The 11432-nt window shown below is 41.4% G+C and overlaps 1 protein-coding gene across 1 annotated transcript in view; it reads right to left on the bottom strand.

The window, feature by feature from the left end:
- Nucleotides 1-11000, bottom strand: part of CNOT1 (CCR4-NOT transcription complex subunit 1) — a 90140-nt gene extending 79140 nt beyond the window's left edge. Inside the window, exons 1-3 of the mRNA XM_075073669.1 lie at nucleotides 10938-11000; nucleotides 10776-10830; nucleotides 10166-10369 (exon numbers count right to left, since the gene is read on the bottom strand). The gene's annotated coding sequence lies outside the window, so the exon portion shown is untranslated. The remainder of the gene's footprint in view (nucleotides 1-10165; nucleotides 10370-10775; nucleotides 10831-10937) is intronic.
- Nucleotides 11001-11432: the final 432 nt, after the last annotated feature.

Genomic DNA, 11432 nt, shown 5'->3' with positions numbered 1-11432 from the left:
AAAAAAGAGAGAGAAGCACGCGGACCAAAAAGCCTGCTGTGTTAACTCATTAGCGCCCAACATTGCATATGGCTAAAAGGATACACTGCAGCCACTCAACGAAAGTCTCAGTTAACAATAAGGACTGGACTATGATTAGACAAGCGATGACATTTGTAAAAATTACGGCCCTATCGTATACTTCAGCGGAGTAGGCAATTATGGAATAGCCAATTTACGGAAAAAGTTAACAATTGTGCTTATCGAACGCAGTTTTATCAAGATATGTATTTCTCAGGAACGAGTAAGAAGTGAGGATGGAAAAAAAGAAACACATACACTTCCATGGCGAACAGTCAAAACTGTAAAACTAAGCAGGTGTTAGATTGACGCTTATATGCAAGTTTGAGTTTTCCAAGCTGATTCTGTCTCAAGCGTACTTTTATACAATGCAAAAAAGAGACCACACGTCTCAGCAGTTTGCCTTAAACCAAGTGGTAAGCAACACTGGGAGTTTTGCAAAGTGTAGAAAGATTGATTTCGTACACTGACTCGCGTCAAAATGAAGACATTTCAAGCTTTGACTGTTCCGCTGCAAATAATCCACACAAGCTCAAAATGAGTACGCAAAAAGTGATTACTTTAACGAAACAGTACGTCCATCAGCATAGGCAAAATGAATGCACGAGTTGGGGTGGGTGCCAAAGGAAAATTGCGAGAAGGTTAAGATTGAGTTCATGGCGTAGGTATGCAGGAATGGAGCTGTAGAAGCCAATGACCAATCATCTGGTGGCAGTGCTTATAGGAATAGAGCTGCTTAACTTGTCATATGTCCAGTCTGCAACCGCAACAGAGCCAATCAAAATCCAGGCCTTCTAACAAAAAACACAAAGGTACGTACTAGATGACTAACTAGATCTGTCTGCCAGCAATGCTAGCATTAATTAAAAAATGCAATTTAAACTAGCAAATTTATACAAACTGTTACAATTTGCAGAACTCAGTGGTTAGCATGAGAAAGCCTATCTGATTTTATCTTAATATTACTCGCACTTAATAAAAGGTAAGTCAACTATCTCTGTGAAGAGGTATTAAAACCCACTGCCAAGGAGATATTTTAGGTTGAATATACAACTAAAAAGGTGATATAGACGATACACCACACACACACACACACACCTTTAAAAGGTCATTTATTTCAGGTACCTCGAGCAAGCTCTCCAGTGTCCTGGGGGGGAGAGGAAAACAGCTGCAAAAATATCATATCTGTTATAACTATATATTTTAGAAGTGAAAAGACTCCCCAAAACACATAGTAGGAGAGTTCCAGACAGTAAAGACACAGTGAAAAGCATCAACGGGCAGCCTGCTTTAAAGTATTGTACTAAAGCAATGTGGGAAGTGCCGAAGATCGAAACAAGCACTAATATAACACAAGAGAAATAATGCTCATGCTGAAATAGCCATGCACTAAAATCAGTCATGAAAAAGCCACAGGTAATGAACGGTCAAGAATAGTCTTAATCCTCATTTAATGAAACAGAAATCCAACTATGTACGGGTTACCAGTGCAATTTTCGATTGTCACCTCATGGTGTGCTTTCAGGATGCTGTGCACAGCAGACAAGGGTAAGTCAGGAAAACAGAAGATCTGGGTTGAGGGAATGCTGATGAAGGAGAGCTGGAACAGGTGTGGTTCAGAAAAACAGGTTAGACACTTCAGCAAAAAAGTTATATAACCTTCTTTCTTCTCAACCACCTGAAGAGATTTCAGAAGGGATCAAAATTAGTGCGTATGTTTTGCACTTCAGTCTGTACTTGTAGCCAGGACTTTGAATTCTTCTTGGTAACCAGGTTACAGCCTTGCCATACGACAGTTATTGAACATTAGGTCCAGTGTCCCATCTAACTACAAACGGAAAATGAATGTAACTGTTTCTTTAACAGGATGCGTATGCCCTTCAACGCAAGGCGGTCTGAATATCCTTAAGCCTCAGATTAAACAAGTATAATTCAGGTGAATGACTATACTAGTTGCCTGGTCGCAGTCACTTCCCAGATAGTATCTGCAAACGCATTTCTAGTCTCGGGATTAGTCTATTAAGTTACTGTTCACTACAATGTTGTTCTTATCACGATAAGATATTAAGCCTGTACACGTAACTGTTAAGCACGATAAACGCCCAGGTACATAGTATTGGCACAGCTCCAAAATAAGCTAGGGCCGGCGGCATGTTTGCCAAGCTGTAATAGAATCTTACTGAAGGACTTCATGCCGAGCCGCTCTTTGGATAGTCCGTACACCACAATCTGCAGACTCTTGCTGTGGCACGAAGTTTGAAACCGGGTCCAGTGCATAGGTTACGCCTGAAGTGTCAAACTAGGGATTCTGCAACCAGTAATAACAGAGATTACCCATGCATCAAGATAACATCCAGAAATCATTCCCAACTTCTCAAGTGCAGCAACACACGATCATTAGGGCATTCATGGAAAAAAATTTCAGCACAAATAGTGTGGCGTCACTTGTAATTTAACTGAGATAGGATCGTTATAGGAGGTGAGAGATCAAACTTAACTAGTGGACATCACAACCAGAAAAATTTACAGCAAATCTGAACTGGCTAGGTGCTTCTGTCTTCCATGCAAAGGGCATATGTTCTGTTGAGGCAAAAGGTGCTTTATAAGAGTTTCTGTGAGAGAATAGCAATATTAGGATGTGTGTAGATAGGAGTAAACAGGGATGGAAAAAGTCACGCAAGTTCGCCACCTCACACCGTGGATTTCTGTTGCATGTATGAGGACAACATTTTATTCAAGTAAGCAACAAGACGTTAGTCAGAAGCTGGACTGACGCTGAGCAGAGTAGACCAGAATTGACTACTGTTTCTCTGAAACTAACTACAACTATCTGTCAGTCTATTATTGAATATTGAAGAGCAGAAGAAAGTCACAAACCGTACCAGCTCTTAAGAAACATCAATACAGAACCTCCCACATTCCAGGTATGAGGTTGGTTCCATCGCTGGTATCCTTTCCGATGCACTGCAGAGCCCGACTGGCAGGAGCCGAAATAGCTATGGCAAATTTTAAATGCTCTGATCATATACTATTTACTTAAACAAGCAACCAAAAACATGAGCTCATGAACGTTCCCATTATGAGTAAAATCAAGCTGGTAGTAAGTCTAGGAAATGAAAGAGTTCTGCCTTTTTAACACTTTCACTAAGAAATCAAAGCACTTTACAGACAGCCTCACTGTGATGCAATACCTCTGCAAATATGGAATGAAATGGAAGAAAATACAAGTTAAGTAACTGCTCAAAGGTAACAGTAGTGGTAAGCCAGAAATGAATCCTGGAGCACCAACTCCCAGTACCAGGTAAAGTGACAAGTTTACATTTAGTGTAGAGGAGTGAAGGTACATTGTCTACTAAACCTTCAGTAAGACACTCAACTTGTAAGGAAGAAACCTCGTCAACCCCTGAATGAGTTGAGCTCATCATTCTCAAAAACCCTGGCAACTGGAAGCTGTTACCTCCGAACACCAAACTGCATGAGATGTTGCGACATCGTCAATACTAAAATATAAGCCAGAAGAAACAGACAGGTGGATGTCAGTATGCAAGCAGGTCTGTTCGTATCCATGACTAGCGCACGGTTACAAAATGGACTTTGAGTTGTGGATTTTCTGGTTACAGGTAGACACAGGCACTGAGAACAAAAAGTTAGCTTATTTCTAGAGCCTGGATTTTTGCTATACATTGGAGTCGAAGAAGATTATGCTTGCTGCATTGTTTGTTAGAAGGGTTCTGCTTTCTATGCACCAACAAGAGGACCTCTTCAGACTTACTGCGAGCATTCGTTCAGATTGCTTGCGTAACTTGAATTTTGCATAAATCGGAAACAGCTCTGAACTATATATGAAAAACCCTCCTATTTCTATTATGACTTTCCCCATAAGTGCGGATTTGTAAGTCGGGTTATGCCGTCTACCAGTTTAGATTGTTGTTGCTTATTTACGTTCCAGCCAAGATGAAACTGATTGCAAACACTGGATTCTATACAAGTTTTACATAACCGATTTTGGGAAATTGCCATATTGTCAATCATAGCACATGAGGTCACTAAGTAATAACATGTGACTGTATTGACCACTGCAATTTATACTTCACCGCAATGAAACTGTAGGGATTCGCTACTCTCTCAACTCTCCATAGAGCAGAAAGGGGTATATTATCACAAGTGATAACTCATGAACACCATGTTGTTCTGACATTATGTGATATAAACGGTTAAAAACTTCATTATAGCTATCTCAATGTGAATCAGGTATGTGAAGACATGATCATATGCCTTTTGTGTAGAATATTACAGTATGATAATTTCACTCACTTGTCAAATTGCCTCAAAGATAGACAAGATCTTAATATAGAGTACATCTAATGGGAATTCATAGGAATATGAGAGTTATGTCTAGTGGACTTTTAACTGCAGGCGCCAAGAACAAAGGTAAATAAATGTCCTAACATGGAGGTCTATAGGTACCAACAGTTTTTTTGTACTTGTAAATTTAACGTTACGCTTAGTCTATAGGTAGCAGAAGAAAAAAAAAAAAATAAAAAAAAAAGAAAAGTGATTGACTCTCCTTTATCTATTACTATGACGAGACTACTTGATGCTTATTGAAACCGGGAGATACTGAAGGCATAAAGGAACTAAATTATTAAAGAGGTTAAGTTTAAAACCAAAATTTTCACCTTTGGATCTGGTGCCATCTTCTGGGTTTGCAAAACGATGCGGGGAGGTATGTAAGACTACTCAGAAGAAATTTTAAAGTGTGGAACTGTGTTTCCTCTAATTTTCCCACACTTGCAGAATGAATTTTGATTATTGCACAAATATGAATGTGGTGACATCACTTCACAGTGGGCAGTAAATCAATGTGTGGGGGTACGGCCAGGGTCAGCAGTGTAGAGGGGTAGGCTGGGCAGGGGGCGCCAGGATGAGGGGTTCGGGGATGCTCTGGGGGGAGAAGAGAGCACTCCCTCGAGCTCGGCCCCACAGCAACTTCTGGTTAAGAAAACAAACAGGCAGACTCTAGGAAGTAGTCGATACAGCAAGCAGAAACCCATAGCAAGCAATCTAGAAGACAAAGGTCTACAGTACCTGGGCTCTATGCAGAGTGTAAAATGCGGTTGTAGACACTGTGAGGTTGAGTAGAATCTGGACTCAATCCCACCCTGACATTCTAGGGCAAGCCCTGACATCTACACAGTTATTTAAGTTAGTAGAGAGCCAAGTCTGTAGAACAGCGACTCAGAACTTTCGCTTGCCATGCAGATGTCTCAGAGGACTATAGAACTGTTCATTAAAGTGAAGTATGCACTTACTGTGTTAATGGAAGTTAAGAGCAAGGAGCCAGACGAGTGGTTCACTACAGTAACAAACGAGAAGCCTGCAAGTATGTTCTGGGGCAGCTTGTAGGATAGTATGCTATAAGTTATTGGCGGAACTGCGTAGTTCTGCAGTAGGTGATGAGATACTCCTTGACACGCTCCGATGATAGCATACTTTCACTGTTTGTGAGCTCTCCTGCCAGCTTCTGAACTCAAATACAGATCTTCTAATACCGACCTCATGTGATCGCTCACATCTATCTTTAAAGCTGACAAGGCATGAAATGAAAATTCGAAGAATAAGAGCGAGCCAGCGAGATCAAAGGTCCATCAGCCAGGTATCCGTCATATGAAAGTTGACAATGCAAGGTGCCCCAGAGAGAGTTGACCTAAAGGTAATGAGCAAATGATCTCTCGTCCTGCCATCCATTTCCACCTCTGAACAGAGGCTAGGACACCATCAAGTCCTTACCCATCTCGGCTAATGCATTAAATGGACGTAACTCCATTAATTTAGGTAGTGCTCTTTAACTGTGGTAGTCCTAGCTTCACAACCTCCTCAGGCAAGGAGTTCACAGATGAGTGCTGTTGTGAGAACTTCTTTTAAGTTGTTTTAAAAACCTGCTGCCAATGTAATTCGTTGGTGGCCCCTAGGTCTCTATTATGGGAACACGTTAAATACTCTCTTCATTCAACGTTCCACACCATCATGAGTTTAATACTCTCTCATATCCTTAGCTCCTCGTTTCAAGCTGAAAGTCTACCTCTTATCTCTCCGGCACTATGGGACCAGTGCTCCAAACCTAGTCCATTAATTGCCCTTGGACTGCGGAGCTTTTCTAATGCCCAGTCTATTATTTGTGAATAGGAGACCAAATCGTATGCAGTATTAAGATGGGGCGTACATGATTTTATATAAAGGCAATAAGTAGCGCGATTATCTCAATCCGCCTTTGTTATAATGATCTAACATCCTGTTGCTTTTTTGACTGCTGCGCATCAACGTGGACATCTCAGAGAACTACCATGATGAACTCCAAGATCTTCTGATTACTGCATAAATAGCCCCCCGCAACTGATTTGGAGTGGTTATTTTTTCCCAAATGTGCTTTACTCTGTCATTTTCATTTGTGCCCATCACTGGTTTGTGAGTCTTGAAGTTATTCACATCGCTTCTGTTCTTAACTATCTTGACAGTTTAGTACATCTGCAAGCTTTTCCACCACTCGGTTCGGGCGGCATTCTGCCAGATCATGTATGAGTAACTGAACATGGAAGGTCCTACAGACTGACCCTTGGGACCAACCAAGTTACACCTCTCCCATTGAAAAATTTACCACTATTTCCCACCCTTGTCAGGCTTTTAAATCAGTTTCACACATTTGTAAGCCATCGGGTCCCAGTGTGTAAGCGCGTGTTAGTTGAGGAAAATACAGTTAAGTTGGGTCTCTATTATGGTGCTCTGAAAGGGTCCATGCAGCTTGCGGGATTCACTCTAGTTCCACTGGAGCTTTAATTTGTTGAACGAAACCTATTTTGTACTAGTTCCTCTGAAATAAAATGCCAGCAGCATTGTGCTGTGAGGAGTCTTCCCAACAAGAATGTTAAATGTGTTGGTCACTATTCCAAGGGTCCTGTTATATTACCTCTTGGACCAGATCCTGCGCTCGCTCTCAGGATAAAACAAAAATGCCTCTCCTTGTGGGTATCGTAGTAGCCATGCTCCAAGAACAGTTAAATAGAATTGGAGAAATGTCTCTGCATTTCACCTGAGGTGACAGTCGCAAGTCAAGTGGGATAACTGAAGCGCCACGATTTAGAGTTCTTGATTTTGATAGCCTCTCTAATCTCCCTTAGCAGTTTCATTGTCATCTATACTGTCCTGGTCAGGTGGCAATAACAATCCTACGTGTGATATTCTTATTAGAAGCCTAATTACTATACCATAGAGATCTATGGAACAGTGGATCATTACGATTTGTTACTTCGTTTGATTAATTTTCTTCTAAACAAACAGTGCACATCCCCTGCTGCCCTGCACAGGCCTGTTTCAGTTCATATAGTTGTAACCCTGGAATGACCTGTCCATTGATTGTCCGACACTCGGGCCAGTCCATCAGGTTGCTGTGGATGCTCTATTGTACAACATCTCTTTTACACAGAGGATCTAGTTCCCATTTATAGACAGACTAGATTTGGTGTAACAGCATTAAAAACCTGTCACTGGTGTCTGCCCTTGGTCTGACTGTGGTCAGATGCGTTATGTGAGTCTCTTCTGATCTGGCCATACGGTAGTTTAGTCAGGAGATGGAGAGGATGGAAGAGGAAGAGATCTCTATCCATAAGAACCTCTGAAAGAAGTCTCTGCAAGAGAGCTACAGGTGACAATTCAGCCTTTCCTTCCATCTCAAATAAAAACGTTCGCATCTTTAAACCGTTAAGTGCCACCACGCAGTCTGGCCACTTTGTCTTTGGTGGTCCATCCTTCTTATAGATCCCCACTCCAAAAGTCCAGTTCTAATAAATCTAAACCCGTCCTCTCTACTCATCTCATTCACACATTGACTCAGAAGCTCTTGCCGTCTACGCTGTCGCTGCACGTCGGAACTAGAGAGCAAAGAAAGAAGAAGCTGCATTATCTACGATTTGCTTGTGAAAAGTAAAATACAGCTGGGACTGAAGGTGAAGTTTACCTAAACTTGCTAGATGGAAATGGTCAACAGAAGCTACGTTACATTACAATCAAGAATAACAGCAGTGTAAGTGACCTAAATACATAAACCAAGAACAAAGCATCTCATGTTAGCTATTTTGTACACAAGGTTAGGGAGTACTTAGATTCCTTTCCTTTAGCGCAAAGGAAAGGGACTGTTCCCATGGCAAAGAGGACTGAATGTGCGCGGCCGCTCTCTCCACAAACGGTTCCGACAAACCTTGTCAAAAGCCGGAGCCGACTTGTCATGAAGTCGGCCAGAGAGTCTCCACTGTGGCTATCCTCCACAGCAGGTCAGGATCCTATCCATTAGGATGTCCCGTTTTTCAGGGTATAAAAGTGGTGCAAGCACCACGGGGCAGCGCTCCTGGGGAAAATCTAAAAGTGAGAGAGAGTGAAGAGCATGTGTTGCGATGCATTATAATGGCCTAACAAACAGGAAATCTACAATACTACTTCAAGTCACAAATGACCACTTGGATTCTTTGTTTAAGTGCTTATATTCAAATGAAGATTATCTTGAAAAATACTATTACACATTGCCCCAGTAAAATGAAGGCTTTGCGCCTCCCTCAGGAAAGCTTCCAATTCTTGAAGAATTGAATCTTTTAAATTTCTAGCCACTACAGTTGCAAAGAAAACCTACCAAATATAAGCTGAGAAAAATCACTGCATCTAGCCTACCAACATAGCTCCAGGCCCTCTTGAAGCTGTTTACAGCTTCAAGCTGCAGGAGCAGCATGAAATTGACAAGACTTCTACAGTTTCACTGCAGCTGCTTGGGAAAGCTACTAACTGCAGCAGAAACAGGTGCTAGAACGATTCCTGAGGGCACAACCACCCAAAAAGCACAGGTTGAAGAATACAGTAGGAGAAAGCAGCTGTCCCCTTCCACCAGGAAGTATTGGGAATAGGGGATCAGTGTGGGGTGCTCCTCTCCATTCCAGGAGGGAGAGGTTTTCAAGGGACAGATGACTAAATTTTATGGTTTCGGGCTATTATGCCAGCAACCCACCCAAAATAGAACAGATTAACTCAGTGGCAGTCATCTAGGGGTTGGCCTTCCCTCAAAACAAGTTAGTGTGACTGCTTGTGTACTTTTGGGAGCATGTGGCACAAGTTTTTGGCTTGATTAAGGGAACTAATGGTGGTTAGCACACCAAATTCTCTAGAGCAGACAATACTTAAGAGCATAAACTATAATAATGCAAAAAAAGCAGCTGTCTTGCTCTATGTATCTGTTTAGACACACTGTACATCTAGTTCTTTTTAGAACTAAGGAGGAGTGAGGAAGGACAGGATGAAGAGGAGATTAAAGGAGTTCAAGTCAGGAATGTACTGCTCCTTTATTAAGAATATTTTGCCAGAAACCACCTCACCCACTGAAAACAAGGGAGATGTTATTCCCTATACTACATTATTTCAACTGCCATAGTGTCACACAGACAGACAGAGGTAATCTCCACAACATACATGGCATCAGTAAAGAGTCCATAACTTTGTATATGTTCTCTGAAAGTTCCCATGGATGTTCCCCTAAACTTGTTCCTGGAACTTCTGTATTCGAGGACTTGCAGCAAAAGACACTGATTTAATGTAAATATTATGACGCCTTAACTACATCCCATCAAGCCAGTTTCCCCTCATTTAGCATTCTGAAAAATTCCCTGTTTTAGGAAGATCATGTACTATGGATGTTTAAAGCTACAAAACAGAAGAAAAATATACAACAAATGAACTTTTGCAACAGGGCAGAAGTTCTCCACTATCTAAAGCCTCTTCATTTGGGTATTCCTAGAGGGAGGCTGCATACCCCTCAAATTTTGCAGATTCTTTTTAGTATAGTGAAATAGTATGTTACTGCATACGCATGGAAAGAAGATTACAACTATTTCAAACCAGCATGATTAAGTGGTACACTGCAACAGAGTACTTGTTCTCAGGGGATTTAGCCTCATGAAATCTTATGCACAAAGCATCCTATTACACCACCACACTGCTGCCACTGGAATGACAGGCTGCTGGTACATTTTGACAGGCATTCAAACAGGCTGAGTGGTGATGTTCTACTTACCCCTACGTAATGTTTTGAGGAAAGCGTCAATCTGTTCCTGTCCAACCCCAAAGGCTCCTTTCTGCCCAAAAAGGAGATGGGAGAGGAGGAGGTGCAGGACCTCTATTGCAATATCTTGGAAGCCACCTTCTTGATTTCCACTGACGTCTGCGTCAATGTAAGAACGCAGCAGATCTGGAAGTTTCTGTTTGATAAACTGGGCAGCTGTAAGAAGAGAAGAGAGGCTATAGTTAAAGTCTGAAAGTTACTTTAAAAATGTAACTTGGTCAAAGACTTAATTTGGTTCTGTTGGTCATCTATTGCTCTGGGCATATTTAACACACTGCACACCACCTGAACAGTAGTCTACCGTTGATAGACAATATCTTTTTCATGCTCTGTACCCCTCAGCCCCACCTTTAGTAGGCAAGAAAGACTTTGCAGTATGTCTGGAACAGACATGCTACAGTGAGCAGAAATAGGGAAATGGGGGAGGAACAACTCCTGCTCCAGTGCCTACTGATTTCAACTACAGAAGCAAACTCAAGTAACCTAGACTCTAAAACATTGTCAGGACTGTTCTTAAATTTGACACGTCTTTGCTGTCGTATTTTGCAAACTCCTCACTTACCAAAACCTCGTAGATCTGAGCTGAAGGAGTTCAGTAAAGCAAGACCAAAAATCACCTGTGAACAAATGAGAGGAAAGTAAGAACCTATCATGCATTTAATTTCAGTCAAGCTTTGTACTGTACAAACTTAACCAGCTAGTTTGGGAAACAATGTTTACCCACCTCTTGAACTTTGCTTAATTTGATAACTTTACTCAGCTGGGCAAATAAATGGGGTGAAGGCTTTAGACTCTGAAACAGAATAAAGTATGAATTATTTACACGGATGGTCTAGCTTGTAGTGTGACAGACAGCCTGGAGGTTTTATTTGCAGGAGAGGGAGATTTATTTGCAGGAAGTGAAGCCATTTTGCAGTAGACTAGCTCACAAAGCCTAAACAGGGCAGTCAAAAAACAAGCAAAACCTGCCATTTTCGGGAGCTAATATCAAGATGACCCATGTTTGGTAGAAAGTTTAAATCCACACATACTTCTCACAAGTTACACTAGTTCAGTTACTAAGCTGTTCTCAGGATCTCCCCCCTGTTAATATAAAAATATAGAAGTACTAGGAACCTATTTTGTATTTTGATTGTTTTGAGGCCTAAACACAATAATGTTCAAAATCACAAAAGTTTAACGCTATTAAACCAGCTTACTTTAATCAAGAGAAAGGCCC

Source organism: Chelonoidis abingdonii, chromosome 19 (genome assembly GCF_003597395.2).
Source record: "Chelonoidis abingdonii isolate Lonesome George chromosome 19, CheloAbing_2.0, whole genome shotgun sequence".
Classification (NCBI taxonomy): Eukaryota; Metazoa; Chordata; order Testudines; family Testudinidae; genus Chelonoidis; species Chelonoidis abingdonii.
Note: the sequence above shows the minus strand (reverse complement) of the source record. Positions and strands in the feature narration are given on the sequence as shown.